The sequence below is a fragment of the Amblyomma maculatum genome, chromosome 5 (assembly GCF_055883805.1).
Source record: "Amblyomma maculatum isolate TAMU_Amacu chromosome 5, ASM5588380v1, whole genome shotgun sequence".
Taxonomy (NCBI): domain Eukaryota; kingdom Metazoa; phylum Arthropoda; class Arachnida; order Ixodida; family Ixodidae; genus Amblyomma; species Amblyomma maculatum.
Window position 1 is genome coordinate 2,631,977 of NC_139348.1, and position 23,672 is coordinate 2,655,648.

A 23,672-nucleotide genomic window follows, 5' to 3' on the forward strand; every position below is an offset into this window, starting at 1 on the left:
AGAGGGCTAAGATGCTTTCAGAAGCTACCAATTTTGACTGAATGTGCTAGGCGCATCAAGGTCTGATTGAGTATCGCTGAGGAACCTAAAGACAGCTTCGAAACTTGAGGCGAAAATTGGTGTCTGTGTCACTAGACCATGTGCCTCAAAGATAGTTTGGAGAGATGATCTATTACATGTGAACATTAGAGTGCAGTTTCTTTTCAGGCGATTGCTCACTATCTCGACACACGTCACAAAATAAAAGTTTGTTATAAAATAGAACGATAACAACGCAAGAAAACTTGGTAGCGTTTCAAATGCTTCCCTCTCCCTCGACACTCGCTGTTATCTGCAAGCAAGCTTCTCGAAAACGCGTGATGGCTGACATACGCGACTGAAAAAAAAAAAGAACTTTTCTAGAGCGAAATTTGACAATCTAGGATGGATGCGAAGGTAGTAGCACAGCAACGAACTGTTCAGTAGTATAGGGCATTGGTCTTGAACTCACTCGCATTTCTGCCCATAAAAACAATATTTCTTTGTCAATTTGTTTCTTTCGTTACAGATCGCCGGAGCGAAAGTTAAAGGCTATCGAAAGTATAACTGGAAATCGTGCAAAACACAGCTGATTTTTCTGCAGCAGTTGGGCAAAGCAAGAAAAATAAGTTATATGTTTTACTGACGTTATCGTTAATTTAGCCCCTTTTTTACGCGTGTGTTCGAAGAGCGATTTCGTCACTCCAGCTGATTATTTTCATTTTTTTTTTGCCGCTTTCAAAAGGAGAGCGAGGAAAAATGCGTAAGGTAGTTTGAGTCACGCGTTTTTACATGTTTGCTGACGGCAGTAATGTTTGAAAGACCTCGGCATTAGTAGGGAGTACAAATGGCACATTAGCAACGAACCTTCCCTACTTGAGCAAATTGGTTCTTCATAAAATAAGAACCAATTGGAAAGCCTGTTTTCCAGCTGCTACCACAGTCAGAGCTTCTCAAATACGTTTTTACGGGTGCACCAAAAGCACCGACGAGTTATTTAGGCATGCCGTCTGCAAATGCTCATTATTAATTGACTTCCAAGGAATGCACATAGTACAGTTGCTATCTGCAACCTAGCTCTCGCTTTCACTGTCGGCAGCATGTTCCGACTAAATGTCCTTTGACATTCCTGCTGAGATGTAAATTAATCTGGGATTCCTTTGGTGTGTAACATCGTGGTGTGGCTGAGTGAGTTACGCGGTCGCCGCACGTATTTTACTGCGAAGAATGCTGAGCAGATCACAAAGAAGGCCATGGGAGCAACGTGAGCTCTGGCTTCAAGGGTATGAAAGGTTAGCGGTAATCATTAGCAGACCGCGTACCGCGTTACCGTCTGAGTTACGGGAGTACCGTGAGCCTGCTCGCCGACAGTGTGGACGCGCTTGATTGGTCCCTACGCGTGGCAGTTAGCTTTGAGGGCGCCAGACGGCGCTAGTTGCTCGTCAGCTAAGCGCATGTATAGTTTTCATCGTGAATAACTAACTTGTTCAATCAGCACTCCTAACCAATCTTGCTTCACGCTTAATCGCTAATCCATTAATTTGTGCCTCTATTACCTCTCACATTATAATTAGCATTAAGCTACCATAGTATGTTAAACGTGAACAGATATAAATATACGGCCCCGCTTCAACCATTGCTGAACGAACGTGCCTGCGAGACCTATAGGAGTAGGCGTCTGATTCGAGATCCAAGGGTCTGAGGGGGTTCGATTCCCATCCTAAAAAAGCTACCTGAGTGCGCAACCCCTGCTGACTGGCCCATGTCACGTGGTTTGATGTCCCACAAGCTCACCACCCCAAGGATAACAAAGTCTTTGCGGTGCATGCGACTTTCGGCGGGGCTGAGTTAGGCGTGCAACATATTGCCATGTTCGGCATAATGAACTGCTTGACCTGTCATGGAGGCCGCGCAACGCTGGTAACCTGTACTTAAAGCCTGTGTCTGCAAATCTACATCGCGGTCAGCGGCGAGTCGTTACGCGGTATTGAACGTTTCTTTTGCAGGTTTGCAGGTGAGTTTTGATCGCTGCTACGTATCAATAAGTCACTTTGGCCGCAGATGCTCCTACGTGTCTGATACTTATCCAAGTTGCTGAAAGTTGCTGCTCTACGATAGAAAATGCATGACGTGTTCTCACTGTAGTGACGTTTTGATAATGGAAAAAGCTGTCTGGCTTTTAAGGCTGCCAATTACGATAATATGTCTTTAACGAAGCCTGAAAAGTGGATTTGCAGTTGACGTAAAGCTGACTCAGCGAAGATACCTTTGACTCGCCCGGCTTCGAAAAAAAGCACTTTGTACAACAGCTCTCTGACGTTAACAAAAAATTGGACTCATAGTCTGGAACGGTTGGAGTTCTTATGACCAAAGTAGAGGAGATGCGTAGTTTCAAAGTAACAACGAAAAAGCTTGACCGGTCAGTTCAGTTCCTTTCAGACAAATATGAGACAGTGTGCGGAGCAATTTCCAGTCAAGAACAGGTCAAAACATTGCGGGGTGAAGTTCTGTCTCATCCCGCTTGGTTGCTTACAAATCACCTTATAAGAAATAAAGAGGTGGCGGGAATGATACAAAGCGATATCGCCGGAAATGCAATTTTGAATAGCGCAGAAATCCACTTCGAGCAGATGGCAGGCCTCGCGCGAAAGTGAAATTGGATCAGAGCTAAAAGGGTGGCTTCAGGCTCTGGACCTGGGTAACCCTTTTCGGAAGTTATTTTTAATGACAGTATGACCAGAGTAAAACTGTCCTACCTGGCCTGGGTTAAGGAAAAGCAGCAAGTTTTCGGTTATGTTTGGACACGAGAGAGAAATACATTCTGTTGGAAAATCTGAAAGCGTTGCAATCGTCAAAGTGGAAAGAGTGGGTGCCATTGAAAACTTTGTGTAATCATGGACGATTCAATTCCAACGATCTGTGTCGACTATTCCCAAGTTCATAGTATTTTTGCTTCCAACAACAGTGCTATCCGCAGGAGCTATCCACTGTAGCGGCTATTATAAGCTAGGGAAATTGTGGCTAGAAAGGGGAAAGTACGCGATGACCTTTCTACCACGGCTTACTTGCGAAGGGGTAATCAGAGGCGTTGATCAGGGGGGTCGAAAGTCAGAATGTGCGATAGCAACTCCCACGGAGGGAAAGCAGACATAATGGATCTCAGAAGCTTCACTAAAGCAAGCACGATTGTCATCACATTTACCAGGAAGACTGTGCCGAGATACGTATGGTACCATTAAGTTGAGTACATGTTCACCCTGTAAAACAATCTGGCCTGCTTTTACTGTATCAGGCCAGGCCTCACGGTGGACATCTGCCAGAACGCGAACGCACGAGTGTGCGAGAACTAGATCAATATCCACATAATTCCTAAACATTAGGATCACCCGAATCCGTTAACATACCTTTGAAATAGTTTTTAAACGCCTCTGTACTGACAGAAATTAACATTACATGGGGTGCACTAGTGCTGGTCTGTATACCATGCCGTCAGGTATTGGAATACATGCGTACCACAAGCGAAAGAACACGCACACGCGCGCGCGCACGCGCGCGCGCACACGCACACGCGCACGCGCGCACGCGCACGCGCACGCGCACGCGCACGCGCACGCGCACGCACACGCGCACGCACACGCGCACGCGCACGCGCACGCGCACACGCACACGCACACGCACACGCACACGCGCACGCGCACGCGCACGCGCACGCGCACGCGCACACGCACACGCACACGCACACGCACACGCACACGCGCACGCGCACGCGCACACGCACACGCGCACGCGCACGCGCACACGCACACGCACACGCACACGCACACGCACACGCACACGCACACGCACACACACACACACACACACACACACACACACACACACACACACACACACACACACACACACACACACAGAGAGAGAGACATATATATATATATATATATATATATATATATATATATATATATATATATATATATATATATATATAGAGAGAGAGAGAGAGAGAGAGAGAGAGAGGTAGGGTGTAGAAGCTCGAATGGTTCCGGCAGGGCACAAAACGTAGACGAGATGACACACGGTAGAAAAAAACCGTTTACTTTATCTTGACGGTTCTGCCAGATATATATTATATAAGTACACGTGCTAAGTACAAGGGCAAATCATCAGGTATGCTATTCTGAGGTGGTTGCCTCGCGCCTCTCAGAATGAACCTTTTATTTCGTAATGTGGTCTGCCATCCTCTCCGTAATATTGGGCGGCACTTTCTTGAAGAGGTCGATTTCGCTGTCTCATCTTTACCATTGGAACAACATTTCTGTTTGATTGGCGATACCGACATTACTACCCAATACACCTTAGCCCATTAAACATGAAACTACCTGGTTGTGTTGTCTAAATGGGGTATCGAAAGCTTGGTTCATAAAAGGTACGCATCAAGAGGCCTTATCAATCCGTCTGGTAGTCTTGTGTACTGCTCGCACCAATGTCCGTGCTCGAAATTTTGCAAAGCGATCAGTTGTTGTGCAAGAAACACTTTCTGATAACTGCTCCATTTACTGTCGTTTCTCTCAGCTATCTAGCCTGCTTTCTACTGCGAACTGCAAAAAAAAAAAAAAGTAAAAGCAATGTAACATACCCTAAAATATCGGACCAATTATTAGAAAAGTGTGACTGCGAAAATGTCCTCAAAAGCTGTCCTCCTAGTGACACATATGAGCGATATCTTGAAGCCTGAAGAATTTAAGTGGGGTACCGTGCGAACTTCTCAAATTAAGCACAGTGACGATGACAGCAGACGGATGTCAGCAGAAATACTGGTGCATTAAAGGAAAATGCTTACTCTAGACCCAAGTAAGGCAAGTGTCTTCTTGCGACAAGTTAGGATTCAATTTGGAAATTTGCAGAAATAAAATTGATGGCATGAGAAGGCTTATCAAGCGGATACACCCTCGCAAAAAACAAAATCAATATTTGACGCACCTTCTGACAGCAGAGGAATTCAGAGGCCGGTCAATGACCTGTGAGGTGAAAGAATTGCTCGAAAAAAGGACAGATGCATTCTGAGATATTTATAGAGCGATATTGAGACCCTTGTGTGGTTATTTTGACAGTAACTTTTATCTTGTAGGCGGCGTAGCAGTACAGCGCCCGAACGTAAGTCCCTTGGACAACATTCTTTGGTCGACTCTGCATACCTCCTTTGCTACCGAATATGGCCTGCAGTTCCTGCTTGCTGCCTGAGTCTTAATCAGTGACTAGAAATCAATGGAACCTAAACTGTTTATTTATGCAGAAGTTTTCCTGTCCTCAAATGCATGCTACTGACTTTCCTTCATCATGTTACTCAACTTCCGAAACTTCCGAAATACCGGTTAGAGTGAAGATCACCGTTCTCAATCTATGTTTATTACCGGGGAAAAAGGTAGCATGGAACATTAAGCGACGAATTTCAATTTTATAGCGGCCACGCCGGTGTGGCGCAGTTGTTAGGGCGCTCGAATACTGTTCCCAAAGAGGCGGGATCGAATCCCGGCGTCGGCGGTCGCTTTTCTAGGGAGGCGAAGAGCACAGCGCCCGTGTGCTGTGCGATGTCAGCACACTCTAAAGAACCCCAGGTGGTCGAAGTTTCTGGAGTCCTCCACTACGGTGTCTCTCATAGCCTGAGTCGCTTTGGGACGTTAAACCCCAAAAACCAAACCAAACCATCAATTTCCCAGCGGCATACAAAATACTTGCAAAATGTTTACTTCATAGTACGCAGGGCGTTTTCTGAGTAAACATGCTGTAATTTCTGCCACCCAGTACAGGTTCGAGCTAGACAGAGGCATCAAGTCTCTTCTAAGGCGAAAGCCTTTAATGGGTCATACGGTCGTCCGTTCGCGAGAAGTGCCACACTTCTTCGCAAGATTCCTGGTGACGTCATTTGTCTTGTCTGCAATGAAAAATATGATTAAAAAGAAATACATAAATCCTGTCTCCACCGGGAACCGAACCTCAATTCCTTGGATCCCCAGCCTAGCGCTTTTACCAACTGCTGCACGCCCCGGATCGTAAAACGCTCACCATATTTCACCTTGTCTACCGTGAGGATGATAGCAGGATTACGTGCGTGACAGATACTGTGCCTTTCCTTTCCTGTAAACGAATTATAGGACGCCGGTGAACTTTGATGCGTTCAATGGAATGCTGGTTGTGTTCGACAAGAGGCGCGCGATTACCGTCAAAAATGGTCATGACGTCACCAGGCGATTCATGCACATACGAAGCTGGCCCCGCCGGGCGTCCGATCCAGGCGTCCGTGCGGCGCCTTTCATTTGCCGCTTCCTCGAACGCCGCACCACACAGCGAACAGAAGCAGACCCAGATGTACAGCGGGCATCAGCGACGTTTCGAATTGATTTACACGAAAGGAAAGGTGCAGTATCGGTCACAATTCTCCGCGGACACATGTACCGCGCCGTAAAGGAAGGGAGGAAGATGGGAGTGAAAGAAGAGAGGGAGATAGAGGGGCCGTAGTGAAGGGCTACGATCTACCGCGCTATAATGGCTTTCACCTCATCGCACCTTAGTGGTCAAAAGTGCCCTCTAGAATTTTTGAAGATATCGCTGATGCCCTCAATTTTCCTTCTGAATCTAACCAGGTTGCATGTACGCTAGTTTTTTATTTGAGCAAACAGTTTGGTAGTGTTTGGCGGCGCCTATCTCTAACATAACTTGATACATTATGATTTAAAGGCTCTTTTTTTTGCCATTAGTTACCAGTTTCTCACAAATTAAACGGAAGGTGGTCTCAGTTGCACATTTTAGCAGTAGTTGTTTTTATATAAGTGTTGGTGTTCTTCAAGATTCTATTCTTAGTACTTTCCTATTAACCGTAATACGCTTATAAATGTTCTACTTAAATCTATACCTGGTGAGCTATTTGAGTATGCTATTATTTCCCGTGAAAAGCCCATCTCTGCTGCCATTAATGCTCACCAAAGAACTTTATTAGAAATTATAGACTGCGTTGGTGACAACCTTATCTGCAGTAACGTATCGAAAATTCAGCTGATAAGTTTCTGTAATCCGTTGAAGAAACTGGGGCTTGACCATTCTATACGTTTACATACACCTGACTGTGTCCCCACTAGAGCACTGCACGGACTTCAATCTGAGGCCTGAGCCCGAGGCGCAAAGCCCGATGCCTACCCGGGCCCGCTAAGTTATTGTCACTTTACTAAGCCTGGTCCGGCCCGAAAACTTCGGAGTGAAGCCCAACCCGGGCCCGACCCAGAACCGTAGGCCCGTTTTCACAGTAATGCATGCGGCGAATCGCTCAGTGTGAAGACGTAGGCCCCTACTACACATATAAAGAACTGGAAGACAAAGAAGATTCAATCATAGTAACACATGAATAAATTTGTATTTTTTTAACACGAAAGAATCAAGAAAGGCGTGTTCACCTAGGGACCTTTTTGAGCAGGGATCTCTGAGATTCGTATGCATAACACAAAGAAACTCTCAAGATCAAACGAACAAGCTAATCATACAGGCGTAATAAACTGCTTTGCTTTCCCTCATGGTTTTTAATCAGCCATGCTTTACTGCCCGCGATGTCTACATACTAAAGTGTCCTTACAGACAGGGGAATGCCATTTTTTTCAATGAATTAAGGTGATCTCATTGCTTGAATTATGGCCGTGCTGGTCACCTTTCAATATAGGCAAAAAGCAAAAGAGCTTGCGTTCGTTCCAAGGCATCTCAGCCTATGAAGGACTACGCAGTGGAGGTCTCCGATTTATTTTGACTTACTGCAGTTCTTTAACGAGCGCTGACACAGTCCACTACACGGCTGCTGTTATAGCTGTTGCTATGCTCTCTGCCTTGCTCGAAACGCGGCCGATACGGCTAGGAACAAACCTGGGTACCCCGCCTCTGTAGCGAAGCACCTTAATCACTAAACCACAGCTGTGGGGTAAAAGTAAATGAACAAGTCAGCAAACAACTTTATTATCTTTCTCGGCGTGACTTTATTTCATCCTAGTCGCTGCTGCAATGCCCCAAGTGCACTTAACTGTGGAAAAGTGAATCAAAGCCGTTTACACGCCCTCTATGTGTGGGCCTAAGCACGACTAGGGCCCGCATCTTCAGGCCCGGGCTCTGGCCGGACCCTGCAAATCAGCTCGTATTCACAATGCACGGAAGGTTTCGGTGGACGGCGATCAATACGCCACACAACAATATGTTGACTCAATCGCGCCGTAAAATAGTGCAGAAGAGAAATAAAGAGATTCCAGAGTCAGATATTGGTGAAGGGAGCCTTGTTTCGGTAGAATGATCAGGTTAGATAATGTCGTATTAAAAAGAGAAAAATTAGACAAGTGCTTCTAATATTAGTTTACACGCAGGTGTCCGTCTGCCTCCAGCGATGCGGTGACTCGTGTTCTAGCGATGTCGTGAACGTAGTTCGTGAAAGAACGATTGTCCGCGCAGGGAATGCTTGGATCACCGCCCCCGCTGTTTCGGACACTCGATCGGCCTAATTTATGACCCTCTAGCCTCGTTGAGGAGGACGCCACTTGACCGCCTGGGCCGCACCAGTCGCTCTAGGTTCCTGGAAAGCCTCGAGTTGTGGGGAGGATTGAATGGTCTGCGAGAGGACAGCGGAAGCGGCAGAACGAAGAAGGCGTCAGTGAAACTGAGCCGCTACACGAACTGTGTGTGAAACCGACATGTTTGAAAGTGCTCTTTTGTTTCACCACTGAATTCAGTTGTTGTTTTGTTCACTGGGATGCTTTTCTTCCTCAACGAGAACGTAGTAAAGAAAAGATTAGACACAACAAGCGATGCTCTCTATAATAGCCTTCCGTCGTAAGAGTTATCATTCAAGGCGTGTTTTTTCACACAGTTTGTGGCCTTTCAGCAGGCTGCGTTCGACACGCAGTACTAACCGATTAAATGCGGTTCTGAGTACGCAGGTATCCAAAGCAGTTAGTGTCCCTGTAACGAGATGCGAGCAGGATACAATGTGTTATCCGCGCAAAAAGTTCATAAAATTTTAGCGGGTACATAAATGCCGCCCTATGGAGTCTTGAAGCTTTAAAGAAACTAAAACAAGACTCTTCACGGCTTCCAAGCAGGACAAGAGAAAAGGCTTTAATAAACATGTTCCGCTGTTCCATCTCTCCTGAAGACACTGGGAGGGCCCCATGGCATTTGGTTCCCCACGTACCGTCCCAAAGCGACTCAGGTTATGAGAGACGTTGTAGTGGAGGGCTCCGGAAATTTTGACCACCTGCGGTTCTTCAACGTGCACTGACATCGCACAGCACACGGGCGCCTTGTTTTTCGCTTTCCCCGAAAAGCGACCACCGCGTGTGGGATTTGATCCCGCATCCTTGGGGCACAGGCGTCGAGTGCAGTAAGCACTGCACTACCGCGGCGGGCAATGACTGGGTTCATTCACAATCCACGATAGACCGGCCGTTGCTCTGCTCTTTGGGAATGTTTCGATACTCGCTTCGGAAGGCCTCACCAACCTGCTTTATAGCAGTCAGCGGAGACGAAATAACCCCGTGACAACGATGGGGCCATACGCTCGCAAAGATTCCCGGAGAGAAGTGGAAATAATTAAAGCACATATAGTAAAAGTCACTTAGTGTAAGAGTGGCAATACCCAGCGAAGGTTGTGGGTGGTGTTTTACCGGACAGCCTAATGTCGAAACAGCCGCTGTATTTGTCAACGCAGTGCTAAGCTGCACCCTTAATGCCACGAAGTATGTATACAGATATATAGACTTAACGCACAAAATTGATCACTGTTATGCTAAATCTGTTTTAATTTGCACTTTAGCGTGCATTAGCGCGAATATTTGGGTCCTGAAAACGCAGTCAGAAAGACTAACACGCAGAGCCTCTCAATGCAGATAATTATTTACCGCTTAAGCTGTAATGCTTATGAATTCCATTCGGATAGAAAATTGTTGGGGCCAACGACCCACCCATCCCGCAATGTCACAGCGGATCACACGGGCGGTACTTGACATAATGCGTCCATACAGTATCGACGATGTCACCTCCACAGACGTCAGGGTAACGAATGCAGCACAATGGTGCGCACCGCAGAAAATTAGCGATCCATATTAAATGCTTTAAGCGTAGCGGGGACGTTAAAACGTAGACGTATGCCGGTTTACTGGACGCCTCCTGGACACGCACATAGGCATAGGTTTGGCAAAGCGTGGCACTTCTATTGCAGAGCCGGCGTGCAGTAAGCCAACACCACCTAGACTAGGGGGTGTTGGGTAAGCCGTATACGTCTATGCTATGAAGTCTCCGCTATACTGAAAACTTTCGCAATCCACGAATTGTTGCAGGAGGTATTGTGGAATTAAAGACGGGCCATCAGAGGCGTTAGCAAGGGGTCAAGGTCTTACGTAATTGGACGGACGTCGTAAGAAAGTGTACGCGTTCACGACGTTGGCTGGGAAGTCGCAAATGGTCTGCAAAGGTGTAGTGATGTCGTAAATACCTTAAGGCTATGGCGATCTCTCTTAGAAGGACAGAAGTGGATCGCCAGTGCGTGTGCGCACAACTCAAATTGCAGTTTCGGTCTTGGGGGTTAGCAGCCGCCGCTGATGTAACGCGCAATCGATGAAAAAGCCTGGCTTCCTAACACGGGATAGGGTCGTCCACTATGGCGGCGTTTGTTAAAGCGACGAACGCTCGTTTCACTATGAAGTCGTCATTGCCGCTTAACTGAATTTCGTATTCATAGCAAACAAAAGCCGCACGAAGCTTTTATTTTCTTTGAAGCTTTTCACAACAAAAGATTTTGGCGATTAAAAGCCGCGATTTTAAGATTTCTGCTGGATTCGCGCAGCTGCTGTGCTTGGCGGGAAAACGTTGTCTGGTCGCCATGAGTAAAGAGCGCAACACTCATACAGCCGGATATTACAAAATGAAAAAAAAAGAAATAAAATAAAAAACAACCAATATTTGGAATTTTTTGCTATATTTTGTTTTCTGTTCACATTGATTTGTATGCAGCCGTGAAAATAAAATATACCAAGCTTCTGACAATCAGTGTTTCCTTCTTCGTTGCAAATGACAGTGTAAGAACTTGATGCAACCCAGACGCGTCCTGGCTCCTATTTTGAATCTCTAAAGCCGTTGTACCGCAAGATCACTGCTTGAATACAGTGCGAATAAAAGGGGCGTAATCTTTCGTCCGAATTATTGCAGAATTCAATGGCGATAGAAAGGTCGTCGGTGAAGACTTCCGGAGAGGCTGCGGAGGTTGTGAGGGGAGAAGCGGGATGATAGTCAAATTCAGGTAACGCGCGTTAGAAAGGCACTAGGTGTCTGGAGCTGCAGAATGATGACTCCAAACAAAGGAGACGATACGCGTGTATTAGTGCGCATGAATGGAAACATGGCAGAAAAGTTTTTTTTATTAGTGTTTAATGTAGAAAAGGACAGTCCACACAGGTCCGTTCATAACAGGAACTATTGAGACTTGGATCTCGACCATCGCGGAGAGCTTTCTCTCCATTTTAACATCATCTTAACCTTTAAACAGGCCCAAAATTATTGTATACGTTGCTATTACGTGCGTGAGTTAATTTTAGAGTTTAGTTATTCCTAAATCTAACACGCGTGATTGCCCTCGTCCTTCGTTTCTTCGGCCGCCGATTGCTTGGCTCTCGTTTGCTGATTGCCGCTCCTCTATTCGTGGACCTGTTGCCGACTAGAGTCAGATAGCTCTTTGCATTCCTTACGCTACAAAAAAATATCTAAATGGCAACGCAGTGATCCACACGCTCGGCTGACTCAAACCCTTGTTCTTTACATCTTCCTTATTTGCTAAAGTGCGCTCCGAAAAAGTCAATCGATATGCTTTTTCGAGTGATGTCACCCGCTCGCTTAGTGTTCCAATCTTCTTACCCCCACAGCAGCTGACAAATGAGGCCGCTTTCACTAATTACACGTTATGAAAAGAAGCTTACGTAACTCCGCGGTAGCCCTTACGTTGCAGCGTTTGTGGGGCATCAACCAGCCAAGAAAAATTTGCGACATCCAAGGAGTCGCTTCGACGTCCGAGAGAGATCCCACTGCACGAAGGCACCCAAGGCGATATAATTATTGCTTCCGTTCAAGTTCTCTTCGACTCCTGTCAGAAAGTTGAGCTTTATACTTGCGCATCTAATTGCGCTGGCTCTGCTAGACACTGCAGCTGTTACGTATACGATGAAGGTAAGTTGATTCTAACAAATTTTTGTGCGATTTACGGGTCTGCCTAAGCCATAAAACCTTATGGGGCAGTGCGTTGCCATTGAGTTCTAATGTTATCCGAGTACATTCGCTGCTCTTTGCAAAAAACATAATTTCCGTGGCAATTTCACCGAAAAAAAAAAAGAATATATCATATTTGAATGTGTTTGCTGTATCCTCTCGAAGACTGGGCATTCAAATACAGTAGGTAAGGGACGCTATCATATGAGCGTATTTGGGACACACAAATGGCCAAGTAAATGACCAGACGCTCAAGTAAACCTGAGTGTGTCCAATCGGAGAAATACAGGTCATCAAAACTGGCCACTGTTAAACGTGAAAATATACTAAATTTGCACTATTATCTGTATCGCCGCCCTTGCGCTTGCTATTATCAATTGGGCACCGACTACGTGGATTTCAGTGTGACGTATGTGCGGGACGTTTTCAGTGCTCAGTTTGAGACGGCTGAATGGCTGATCCCGTTTGAAAAATTGGCTGCATTGAAGAAGATTTAGTTTGTGTAAAACCAGATGTTTGGCACGTCTCTATGTTCTTTACTGGCTGTAATGCATTTGATTAAAGCAGGCATTAGAAAAAAGAAAAACAAGTGGGAGTGCTAAATGAGGGCTATGATGTCCCCGAGAGCTATAGCTTCGATAGTGTGGTACCGTAAGTCAAGAGCGAATTTCTAATGTAAATGCAAGACCCGAACTGTTCGATTTTGCAGAATTGAAAGCGTGGCCTATTTACTATGTAAAAGGAGATCTGTGTTGCTTGATTCAACAGTTGCGAAGACATCCTGCTTTAAAGTAAAAAAGAATCCTCGTCCCTGTGGTGCCACAACAAGAAGAAAGAACACACTTGGATCGTTAATGCAGTTGGCCTAAGAAGTTCTGAGTGTATTATTGGTGATTAGCAGGCAGAAAACGGTGTTGAATGACTCCGCATTTATGACGCTTTTGTTTGTCAGTGTGTTTTGAAGCTCTCCTTCGTTACTTTCACTGTGTGCATTCGTATTAACATTATATACAATTCATATTTATTTTTTTTTTCAATGTTCGCAACACTGCCGTCCAAAAATATCGGCAGTAAACCGTGCTAGGTGATTTACACTTATACAGTATTAGGCTGCTGAATTAAATATAAATGATAGAACGAAATTTGTTAAGTCTTCTTAAAATTTTCAAGTCGCGCGCGTTAACAAAAAAAAATTATTGTCTGATGTTTAGAGAGTGCTGGCCGTTGTATTTTAATCGGTGCGAAAAAAACAAAACAGAACCAACAACTTAAAAAGATATTGTGAATTATCGTTAAGAAGAAACGGGGTTTTAAGGGGCTATGACTTTCATGATTGCCCTCCTGCATTTGAAGCAATATCCAAGAAGGGAAGACCGTCCTAATTTACAGGATGCTCTGTATGTTTGCAAATGAACGGATAAACACTGAATTTAACCGCGATTACACCCGGGGTAAGGCGCATAATCAGCACTAACTGGTTCCCTTCGCACTTTCCTAACTGTCGCATTTGCTTTGAACGCTGAGGTGACGCATCCATGCGTGTGATGATCGTGGCTTTTTTTTTGCAGGGTCGTAAGTGCTTTTAGGTGCAATACATACACTTCACATATTTAGGGTGCTGCTATTTGGTATGAGGAAATACCGCTATGTCCAATTTGCAAAAGCTTTTTGTTCTCCAGAAGAAAATGCTACGCGTTATTACAGATTCCTACTAGGATACCCCAACTCGCCCATACGGGTAAAGTACAAAATAATATCAGTCCTTAAGCTGTCTGAGTACAGGTTTGCTTGTTTTTATAAAAAGCAGACTGCACGAAATGACCCCTTTTTGTCCCGCATTGTACAGCTGGCGCCACACAACACGCCCTATACTAAAAGAAACCCTGAAATGTTTGAGGTACCCGTGTGTAGAACAAACTATGAATCTGCTATGTTGAAATATATACTGCTAATGTGTTTGAATAATTTTCTTTATAGCAAAATGAACAAAATGACTTTTTCTTTCCTCTAAGAAATGTTCACTGATTAGGTTGCATTAATAGGATTGCATCTATCTACCATTCATATTTTTAAAGTTTTTCCTTCCCAATGTATTTTTTTTTCTGTATCACAACACGATCTCTTTTTATAACGCATCAATTGTTCATTCTATACCGTACGAACTGCCGCCACTGTAATCGTCGACGGTTACTGGTGGCATAGCCCGTCAAGCGGTAATTGCGAACTGCTCGTTTTGTTACCCACACTTTCTGTAAGGCAAAAGCGAGATAAACATTCATTCATTCATTCATTCATTCATTCATTCATTCATTCATTCATTCATTCATTCATTCATTCATTCATTCATTCATTCATTCATTCATTCATTCATTCATTCATCCATTCATTCATTCATTGGTAGATAGCCTTCAGAAAGAGTACGCCTTCTGCTGCAGCCACCGCATGTTTGCTAGACCCGCAGCAGGTCACGACGCTCTGCCTAGGCTACATGCATAGTCCTCCCGCCACGGGACAAATCTGTAACGGCGCCGCTGCCAGCTGTGCCATACATCCTGAGGGTTTAAGATGCCGTGCCATGCTTTTCTTTCGGGATATTATCTAGAGCGGTGTTTATAGGTGTTCGACGCCGTTTTGTGACAACTCCCCCCCCCCCCCCCCCCATCAAAGGCGGCGGAGTTGGCACGATGGTCACGCGCACTGGGGGCTCCTCTCACATTCCCAGTGTTCTACGAGAAGCAAGCCATTATCACACCTTTCAGATCCCATCATGCTATAAACGCTACATGCAACCCATAAGTCGTGTAACTGTTGCGCTGTCCAGTGAGCGATAATATATGGGGTCATATTTCTAACCGTTAATAAATTTATGTTTTAAAAATTAAGAGAGATAGGTTTGTGCGCTCTGAGGAAGTGGATTTTGGAAAGGAACGGATATTGTGTACGCGAGAGAGCTTAATGGCTAGACGATTAATTAGCAAGTAAATAGTCAAATTTTAGTTTTTCTTTTTAACTAAAGCATTAAATTGTAAAATGAAACGCCGTAAACATCAAATGCGAGCTCTGTTTTTAAGTTACTTCGATCGGCAATGTGGATCCAGATATGAAATGACAAAAATGCGTGAATGAAAGCTCGTTAATTTGGTTTTTCCGCACTGAATAATTATATAATGACGTCGTTAAGCATGGTAACTTCCCCAAAACAGTGCAAAGTTCTTCAACGTTTCCAAAACGTTGCCAAATACGCAAAATACATTTGTATTTGAGGTGTTAAGACTGCGATAGACGCCATTTAATAAATCGCAATTACGATCAGTTCAGTTCAGTCGTGTCCGACTCTTCGTGACCCTATGGACCATGTCACGCCACGCTTTCCGGTCTCTCACTATCTTCCTAACGTCACATAACTTCATCTGCAGTGCCTCGAGGATGCCATCTAACCATCGCGTTCGCTGCCTACCCCTTCTCCGGCGACCCTCAACCTTTCCCAACATCAAATCTTTCTCCAACGACTCCTATCTTCTCATCAGATGACCAAAGTAGCTGAGATTTAACTTTAGAATTTGACCCTCCAATGAGCAGTCAGGGTTTATGGTCGACAATATCGACTGATTGGATCTTCTGGCAGTTCAAGGAAGCTCTCGGAAGCTCCCGATCCACATACTGCTGCAGCCTACCTTGGAGGATGTTCAACATCACCTTGCTAGCATGCGAAATAAGCGCGATCGTGCGGTAGTTGGAACAACTACTGTGCCCAAGGATGCAGGATCGAATCCCGGCCTCGGCGGCCGCTTTTCGATGGAGTCGAAAAGCAAGGCGCCCATGTGCTCTGCGATGCCGTGCACGTTAAAGAACCCCAGGTGGTAGAAATTTCCGGAGTCCTCCACTACGGCGTCTCTCATAGCCTGAGACGCTTTGTGACGTTAAACCCCACAAACCAAACCAAACCTAGCCATTTATTAAATGCTCAATTCCAGAAGGCCATCTCCCCGAGCTTTAATGCGCTTTTTTTCTGGTGTTTGATAATCTGATACAGACTGTCGATTAAACACATTTAAAATGGACCTCACCTTTGTTGGTGGTGGCCTTCGATTTCTCATTAAAGAGTTAGAGCTTAAAATTAAATAAAATAAATTAAAAGTTTATTTGTTACTTATAGTTCATTGTTCGTCTAATCATGAAGCTCCATCATGCTTCAAAAACAACTTTGGTAGACCGTACAGACGTTTATCTCAGTTTTTAAGACAGAAGCTTGTAAACGGTTAAAAAAATCTCCATTTGAGTGCTAACCAGTGTATAACCACCCGGTAATTTCCGCATCTGTGCCATTTTAAGAATTTTTGTTCGAGCCTTGGAGTTACGTTACTTGTAGATTGCTCATAGGGCTTGCTTTATTCTTAAGAATTTCACTGAAGCAATGACAACCTTTGTGCCCTCTTGTAGTCGGCAGCATATGTTCACAACCCTTCCATATTTTTTTTGCAAATTTGGTAAGCGCTGTTTCTGTGAAGGTGCATCATGTGACCTTTCGGGTGCGAATAAGCGCGATCAAGGGGTAGAAAAAGAAAAAAAAAAAAGGTACTTTTGCCAACTTTGAGTTTAGAGAGCCATGCCTGCGCAGGCAATTTATTTTTTAGATACGTAGTCTGGGTCTGGCTTCCTTTTCCAATCTGCTGGTTTTAACATTCAAAAATGTGCAAAATATCTCAAAGAATGCATTTATGTCAGGCTACTCCCTAAGCTGGGATTTCAGGCAGCACAGAAATATTTATACCTCTCCTTGAAAAGCAGGAGAAAATTAAAATGTTTAAAAATGGCGCTCTTCGTCCGCGGTATACATCTACCAGTATTGCTATGCGCTGCACCAAATTCTAGCTTTTTTTGTGCGCGTTTAAGCTGCTTATCCGTCCTGCGCATTGCACTTCCTGCCATGAACCTATCAATCTGCGCTAGTAAAATCCGTGTGCGGGTGAAAGGATTTGAGTCCAACTCCATTCGCATGGGCAGACAGAGGGCGATGGATGGAACTGGGTCGCTATTTGGACACTGTAAACCCCGCTCTGAAATCGCAAATATTTCCATAAGTACTTTTTCGCCGCGCATACTCGGAGGATTATCTTGTAATTGTATTACGGAGTGATGAGCTCTAACAAAAGATCCTGAATCTCTTTTTTTGCTATGACGAACATTTCGGCTATTCGTTGAAATCAATGTGAAGTTATGGTATTCAAAAAGTCGAAACTACGCGCAGAGAGACTTTGTTGTTCAGTTTGTTTAAATGATCGCTGGATTTGCGAGAGCAATGTGGTGCACCGGCGTACTATGTATATATAGCAGGTTTTTCAGTGAAACTAATCACTTATTTTTAAAATAGGGCATTTCAGGTAAGAGAAGCTGTTTGTGGTAAGAAGAAGGCGAACCATGCTAACTATCAAAGTGTTTAACTAAATTCAGATAATTAACATTCAACTAATCCTGATATGCACCTGATTACAATTAAATTTGCAGCTGGCTTGCTTCGACGCTATAACATAGCTGAAGTTATTCATATCTTTCTTTTACTTTGAGAGAATGGGATTTACACTAAGGCAGTTCCACGAATGGAAAATTTACTATGTGATGGCGCTGGGCAATTACAAAAAGCTGTTCGATGTGTCGTCCATGCGAAACAATCAAAGTGTCTCGATTACCACCGATAAGCGCATGGCGAGAGCGCTGTCGTCTGTCGTGCTCGCGGGTGGCCTCGGTAAACTCTTGGCAACAGGTGTAGTGTTGCCAACGTGTCTGCTTTAATGGTGCAGGTAAGGCTGAACGTTGTTCGACGTTCCGCTCGAAAGCACGTCGCGCAATCAATGCCGCAAAGTCGAGACTGAGTTGCAGTACGCTGTTGCTGAGCCGTCGGGCGTACTCGAAGGTCTCATTGAAGTGTCCTCATATGGCACTCTAGACACTACCTATTTTAAAGGGGCACAGTTATCTTCATTAGGCCTCGGCCAGGAGACAGGCTGCACATGAAACCAACGTGCACATGAAACCGACGAAGAACGTGCCACCTGATTGCAGACATGCCGTGAGAGGTATGCAACTAAGCGTTCCACTTCTACTTCTGAGTGTGACGACTACGAGGCTAGCTGTTCGAGTTCTCAGTGCGAGTTCTCTTCTCCAGAGCCTAGGTTTACCAAAAATTAATGTTGGAATGAACTTATGCCGAAATTTGAAATTCATTATGGCGAAATTCGAAATGAGGCTAAAATTATCACACGTCTGAAAGCAAACAGATCATGGTCATTTATAAAAATCCTAGAAGGTTAGAGCCGTCATCACTTTAGTTGAATGTGCACAAGGTTTAAGCTGTAGAAAAAAAATCATAAGACACGTTATTCTTCAGGAGGGGAAAAGTTACTTACTACTCAACACGAGCTGCATAATTCTTGAGCCCGAAGGCAAGTAACTGCTTTTTTTTTGTAGCGACTTACACAAAGTATGCTCACGTAGGCACTTCATAATCGAGCTATATTTCCTGCTAAAATAATTTTTCGCCTCCATTTATCCGTGCCCTTACCGATAAAAAACAACCACGCTTATCATAGAGCGGTGTACACACTTTACTCGCGTTGCAATGCATTACGAGTAGTCCACTTTGTTCGATATTGTTTTTTACATTGTGTTGGTGCTCTCGAAGGTGATCATTCATTTACCAAGCTGTTTGCCCTCCATACTGCTTTCCACGCGAAACAGGAATCTGTTACACCACACCTATTTCGAGTTGAACGAACATAATTTCTCGCATACATTGGACTCGTGATCTTCGTCTCTTAATGTTGCATAAGCATGTGTAACTTTCCAAACTGACAAAAAAAAAACGCAGTCATATCTACCCGTTTCGCAATTAGCTTCAAATTATGGGAGCTGAGCCCGTATGCAGAACAACTGCAATTTATTTTGTTTTTTAACGACCGTACGAGCAAAAACTCTGACATGCATGGTTAACTGCCTTAACAATGACTTGGAAAAAAAAAATCTGCTCATAAACAGCGCAGCCATTGAGCGATAGCTGATTGCACATTTCCTTAAAATTCGTGCTCATGAAAGGCGGACAATATTTCCGAATGGGATTTTGAAAACGAAGAGTGGCATTCGCTCTTTTGACCTGTTTGGAATGCGCTTAATTGCCAAAAGCTTTTGGCTGCACGGCTCATATATCGAGCAGGTACGACATGTTTGACTATTACAAAGACTCTTGATGTAAAAAAAACTGGCCTTGTTGTTAGACGGTAGGTTGAAACAAGCGGGTCCAAGCTTTGTTGGATCATAGTTAGTATGTTAATCATCCTGGAGGGAAAGGAATCCTGGTCACTGTTTTGCAAATATCAGTAAGTGGTGAAAGTATCTAAAAGCCTTTGCTGCCTGACGGACTTGTCTAATTTCGCTAAAGAGAGGTTACTCAGTATTGGAGCGATACAAAAGGCGATACATATATCCTCCTTTTCCAGGTGGGGCTTGCAATTCCATAATATATTAGTAGTCCACAGGTAAAAAGATAAAATTTCTTAAACCCTGCTGTAATCCCTACTGACTTTTGAAAAGTGACACTTTCAACAGGTCAATGGATTCTTCAACAGAGTTGAGTAACATTTCATGCGGCAGCGAAAAACTTCGAGAGCACTGCAGAAATGCTGCTGCTATCTTGCGAAACTGTACGCGTCGTCATCATTTTTATTGGTATTTCTCCATCTTTATTTTGATTCTTATTTTGTTCTTCTGTTTTTGAATGTTTTTAAACATAGGAAAAGCCGGCGTAGAGCAGTGGTTAGCGCGCTCCGCTAGTAAACAGAAGGATGTTGTTCCAGCTTTGGCGTGAACTAGATTTCTTTTTTTTTTTTAATTATAAGTTTATGAGGACACGCTCTGTTGACACGCTTTGCTGACCCGTTCTGATGATGCCTCTAATCAGTCAGGAAATGCTTTCGCATTGAAATAGAGAGAGAGAGAGAGAGAGAGAGAGAGAGAGAGAGAGAGAGAGAGAGAGAGAGAGAGAGAGAGAGAGAGAGAGAGAGAGAGACTTTAATCTCGATTGAGAAAGCACCAAGGCCATCACAACTACCAGATTGCGGAAGTTCAGCATCTCTAGTTCTTTACCATGAATAATCCCTCTATTTTAGGTGAATTGATTATACTTTGCAGAAGTGACATCTGTCTTTTCCACGTGCCTCATTCTGAAATAATAGTTTTAAAAGGCTGCTCAGGTTTATTGGTTTTCATACTAAATATACACCAAGGAACTCTTTTTTCTGAGTCACAAATGCTCTTCGAGAGGTTACTGAATTTAAATCTGTCGCATAATGTTTTCCCTTCGCTTTTAAATTTTGCGATCTTAAAATGAAAACGAACACAGACGACTCTACAAAGATCGGCTTTTGCTTACACAATTCAGATTAAAAAAAAATAGCAAGTCTATCTTATATGTCCGCAGGCATCACAGTAACGTCACGGTCCGCGATGAATGTCTGGACATGCTTGAAGGGGTGCCTGGACGTGGGTGGCTTGGAGCGCGCAAGTACTCCAACACCTTCCGAGATACGGCGCTCGCGCTCATCAGCCGGTGCGTGTCGCGACATGTGATGAACGAGCGAAATAAGCTTTGCCGTTGTACGCTTTAGCTCAACCGTCAACTTGAGCTCTAGGGATAGGACTGTAGTCACAAAATGAAGCATGCGGCATCCATGATGTCAGCACCAAATTCCTTAAACATACTGTAGAGTATACTTCTATTATACGGCAATGTCTCTTCTCGCAAAGCTTAGAGCATTACATCCTTCCCTATGACTGGCTTACCGGAAATGTTATTCCCGTACATAAATCTGGAGATACTCACGATCAACGTAATTATCGTCCTATTTCACTTACTTCCGTCCCATGTAAAGTTCTTGAGCACATTATATTTAGCCACGTTGTTAACTTCTTAGAATCTAACCAGTTCTTTACTGTAAAGCAGCACTGGATTTCGCAAGTCCCTTTTGTGTGAAACACAGTTAATGACCTTCACTAATGACCTTAATGTCTTTCTAGACTCTGGATTCATAACAGATTGCCTATTCTTAGATTCCTCAAAAGCCTTTGATAAAGTTAGGCATTCTCTTTTGCTTTTAAAACTGAGCCAACTTAACCTTGATCCTAACATACTCAATTGGATTCGTGCCTTCCTTAGTCACCGCCCTAAATTCGTCTGTGTAAACAATCGCGACTCACAATCAGCCCTTGTGCATTCAGGCTTGCCAGAAGTATCGGTTCTTGGCCCATTATTATTTTTGATCTACATAAATGACTTGCCTCCTAACATCTCATCTAATATCTGCTTGTTTGCCGACGACTGCGTAATTTATAGAGTTATTAATAACACGGATGACATTGCATGCCTACAAAATGATTTGAACAAATTATATGACTGGTGCCAATCATGGAAGATGGAATCAAACACATCTAAATGTAAATGCATGCGTGTTAGTTGTAACGAACAAACAGATCCAGACTACTTTCTTAATGGTACTCGTCTCGAATCGGTATAATCCTACAAATACCTTGGCATTAACATATCTTATAATCTTTCTTGGAATTTTCACATCAAGCACATCACTTCGAAGGCTAACCGTATGCTGGGATATTCCCGCAGGAATTTCTCTTCATCGCCACCTTTATTGAAAATGTTATTACACACCACACTTATCCGTCCGCAACTCGAGTATATGCATCCTCCATCTGGGACCCCGGTAATATCACATTAATAAATGAACTAGAGGCTGTGCAGAATCGATGCGCCCGTTTCATAGTTGGAAATTATCATCGGGCAGCAAGTGCTACGCGTATGAAATCTAACCTCAAGCTTCAATCACTATCTATTCGCCGTAAACTTACACGCATTTGTCTTTTCCACAAGCTATATTACCACAACGCGCTGTTGAAGGCCACCCGTATAAAATAGCCATCTTTCATCTCGCCTCGCGTCGAGCACGTTCAAAAAGTTGCTATTCCCTACTGTAGGACAATGACCTGCTCTAATTCCTTCCTTCTTAAAACATGCAACTACTGGAACCATCTTCCATAGGCAGTTACTTGCATCATCGACCCTGCGCATTTCAGAGCCACATTAATCGCACTGTTGGAATCTGATTAATCCCAAGTTGTTCCAGGAATGTATTTTGGATGTTTTTGTTTGGTTGCGTTTTATTGACTCATGCATACCTGTATTCTTTTTTGTTGAATTTCATTTTGAGCTATTTTCAATGCTATCGTCTTGTCACGCTTCCTCTTGTATTTGATTTTGTTTTGTTTCACTGCTCCCATCCTCCTCTTAATGCGAAAGCCCTGAGGGTACAATAAATAAATTGAATGAAAATGAAAGTAGGTCTAAATGCTATCGGCTGTGATTTCATATTGATGTCCTTTGCTAGGCAGTTCCGTTGTGCAGTCCAGATGAGTTACATTCTACGGGAGGAAATGCGATGGAATTCTCGACGGCGACTGCCGGCTTCCGGTGCTTCATGGGAGCCATTAACTGAGCAGCTAAGTGGTGCCTGTGCAACCTGGCTTGTCTGTTGTACTCAGATTTCATATATCTTGTGAAGAGATCAATCGACGGAATGAAATCTCGAAATATTGAGTTGACGTCTTCCTGCAGGATGCGGTTTTGAATAGAGAACGAAAACAATCTGGACCGACAAGTGGTCATGGTAGTGAGCAGTCATAGCAGGATCCAGAGGAGCACATAGAAAAGAGCCATTTGAACTAAAAATATATAACGTCAAAACTTTTCTGTCCTTGTCATTTGTTGCACTATACAACGACGTTTAAAAGTCTCAATCAACAAGCTAAAGTTCCGACGTTATTTCCATAAGAAAGTTTGCCGATTTCTTGGCAGCGAATGTTTCCTTTCATGACACTCATGCTGGGCTTGAAGTTCCGCGCTAGCTTTTCTGCTAGTCAGTGCGTCATCCGTTGATATGGAGTTCTGATTGTGCGTTTCTCAGCATTTTGTGTCAGAAAGGGTCGTTCTGACGATTGTGACATCGCGTGTGAATATGCTGTGGAGATTCTCTAAAGTGTGATCTCCCATTTTTGAGCATAACAACTGAACTTCAGAATATTTCGACAAAAAGTAAATACCGATAAAAAGTACTTTGTCAAACTTATTTGGACGACAACGTCTACATGGCACTTCCCATAGGGCCATGTTGCCATCACTGGAGCCACTGTTAAATTTACACTGATGAATTCAATGTCGGCGTCGGCAGATGACTCTCAAACAAACCATGACGAAAATACGAACGAAAACAAACAAATTTAACCTATGGCAAAAGGCAGAAGTCCAGCTCCACAGAGGA